The following is a 2,969-nucleotide window of genomic DNA, read 5'->3' on the forward strand; positions in this document are numbered from 1 at the left end:
GACAGCCATTTTTATGCCTCTGTTGTAGTCCTCAGATAAGAGTCAAGTTCTGTAGTTGGTCCGAGATCAGGACGAGAAGGCCGCCCACCCCTGTGAGATGCAGCACATGACATCTGTTCCCATCCTCACTCCCTGTTTGCTTTCTCATCCATTCATGCCCATTCCTGTTCCTGGGATAAAGTACCCCGACAAGTCCCTGCGAATGAGAGGATGCCAGGCCTCTTGCTTTCCTTGTTTCTTCCTCTTATCCCTTAAACTTTGGGGCTTTCCATCTCTATGTGTTCTTTAGCTGGTGAGCATATTGAAACAAGACGTTGTTCTGCTTCATGTCAATACAAAAAGCTCTTTTTAAGCTTTTTGCTCTCCTGCCCTCGGTGCCCAGCCCAGTCAAGCACCTGGTCACCCAGAGTGTGGACATGCGGACAAGACCTGGAGGGAGCACTGGGGAAATAGAACTTGATTAAACTCTAGCAATTTACTTCTTGTCCCTTGTCGTGGCCTTTTCTGCACAAGCAGGAAGGGAACCTGACTGGATTACCCCTGCTGATTGACAACTATGTGCCCCCTTTGGAGGGTCTACCTATCTTCATTCTTCGACTCGCCACGGAGGCAAGTGGTCATACCATTCCTAAGTATGCAGGTACCTGCGTGTGGGCTGGCGGGAGAGGGCACGGGGCCACACCTTCACGTGGAATGATGGAGGTGAAAAGGGTACAACAGCTGAAGGCCCCCCTTTACCCCACCTACCCAGCAGTTCTGGTTTACAGATTTAATGCCTAAAACATTACATGGAAAAAGCTTTAAGTAGTCTGTAACCTCCACTTGGAAATGAAATGTGTTTATTAAAGCAAGTACCTATGTTGAGGTATTAAATTCTCTCTTTGGACCAGGTGAACTGGGATGAAGAGAAGGAATGTTTTGAAAGCCTCAGCAAAGAATGTGCTATGTTTTATTCCATTCGGAAGCAGTATATATCTGAGGAGTCGACCCTCTCGGGCCAGCAGGTACTGTGGTGATGCACGTTAGCACCTGGGATGGGGATGGGCCTCACACAACCTTTAGCAAATGAAACCTGCCACCTCTGAATTCGTAAGATTTCACTGCACATAAAGCTTCAACATAATGGTCAGCTTTTATTCATGAATTTTTCTTCCTTCTGCTGGTTTGGAAGGTCCCTCTAGAATGATCTCAGTACCTGTCAAATGTGAAAACGCTGGGAGGCTGAGCTGGTGGATGATCCAGGGCTAGCGAATTCTCGTCTCCCACCGTTAGCCCTCAGGTGTGCAGCCCCGGTCTTCAGGTTCTGCCCCAGTCTCCCCACGCTCATTTAGCTTTGGCTCATTATACATCTGACCACTGCTCTTCCAGGAAAACAGGGCAGGTACTAAGGTCAGACCCCTAGCTCTTCTTACAGATCAGCTGTACACAGAAAGGGCCTGGGTGAATGCACTTCCTACTATTGCGGGCTGAACGTCATAGTCGGGATCAGACCTTATGTTAGATGCTGCTACAATCAACAGTTTTCCCGAATGGAAACAAAGTTTCCATGGGAGAAAGTCTCTGCCTTCCTTTCCCCTTGTCCCGTGTCTCTCACGTTCAGGGCTGTGGGATCCCTGAGAGGCTGACCAGAGAGGATGTTTCACCAGCAGTAGGTAAAACAGTCCATTGTAACCAGCAAGACTTCCAGGCCCAGTACAGGTCAGCCAGGAAACCACAAATGCTGGGACGTGAGTGGGGCGAACAGGCAGGCTTGTGACCTCGAACGCGTCTTTTCCAGAGCGAAGTGTCGGGCTCCTCTGCAAACCCCTGGAAGTGGACTGTGGAACACATTGTTTATAAAGCCTTCCGCTCCCACCTTCTGCCTCCTAAACATTTCACAGAAGATGGAAATATCCTACAGCTTGCTAACCTGCCCGATCTGTACAAAGTCTTTGAGAGGTGCTGACCACGCTCACTTGCAGACTCTGGGTTGTGCGGTTCTTGCACTGCATCCTGACGAGGGTAGGTCTTAGGGTTGAAGACTCCCGTTTGCCCTCTAACTGGTAGCACTCTTTCACGCTTGGTGGATCGACCAGAAATAAATTGTCATGTGTCCTAACATGATTTCTTATTTAATTTCACTACACTTGAAAGGTTTTCTAGATCCATTTTCACTTACAGTATACTTGTGTTGAAGAATCCAAAAGCAATTTGAAAGCCCTCTGGGCATCTGATAAGAATTCTAAAAAGGCCTTGAAGATTTTTATAGATCTTGCTCTGGTTTGGTTCTTGTGTACTCTGGTGACTTTCTAGTATCAGCTGATACGAATTATGTTGGTTCACTTGCCTTGGAAAGAGGTCCCGAACATATAAGAGGCTCTGGTGACACTGAGTATGGAGAAGGCTGAATTGATAATCTGTTACCACCGTATGTAGCCAAAGCTAATTAATTTGTAACGAAAAAAAAACTTGCAAGAAGACAGCAGTCCTGATGGAATTTATAACTAGTGTGCACTTTAAGTAAGCCCCCTTTGTTAATGGATCTGAATCCTACCAGCTTAAGATAAAGTTCTAGTTATTCTTGTCTGAAGGATGACATAAAAATACACATTTAAGCTGTAGGTGCCATTACAAGAAGCTGCCTTAACACTAGCCTGCATTAACAGAAATGTGCAGTGAGCACGGGGAGGAAGAACGCCTTCAGTGCGGAGGCAAAATCAGATTACAAGACTCAGTGAAGAACGTTCCATGGGAAAGAACAGGGAACTCTACCTGATGAAGACACGGAGCCATTCCCTTTGGAAGAGGCTGGGACAACAGAAGACACAAATTTGTTGTACCACAAAAGGGGCAAGGTCAGGTTCAACCATGTAGAACTTCCAAAAAGTCAAAGCAGCGGGGCACCAGCTGAGCAGCCCCGGGCCCGGCTCCAGGACCTCACCCCCCTCTCCCTCTCGCAGCTCCTGCACGGGTGATTGCACCTACTATGA

General features: G+C 47.5%; 1 long non-coding RNA gene across 1 annotated transcript; it reads left to right on the forward strand.

Annotated features, from left to right (window-relative positions):
* Positions 1-7: 7 nt before the first annotated feature.
* LOC145718731 (uncharacterized) lies at positions 8-2,098 on the forward strand. The gene is made up of 3 exons (XR_014141991.1): positions 8-609; positions 891-1,004; positions 1,778-2,098. It is a non-coding gene; the product is annotated as an uncharacterized LOC145718731 (long non-coding RNA).
* Positions 2,099-2,969: the final 871 nt, after the last annotated feature.

Source organism: Leptonychotes weddellii, unplaced genomic scaffold, assembly GCF_054177405.1.
Source record: "Leptonychotes weddellii isolate Sample4059 unplaced genomic scaffold, ASM5417740v2 HiC_scaffold_20763, whole genome shotgun sequence".
Classification (NCBI taxonomy): domain Eukaryota; kingdom Metazoa; phylum Chordata; class Mammalia; order Carnivora; family Phocidae; genus Leptonychotes; species Leptonychotes weddellii.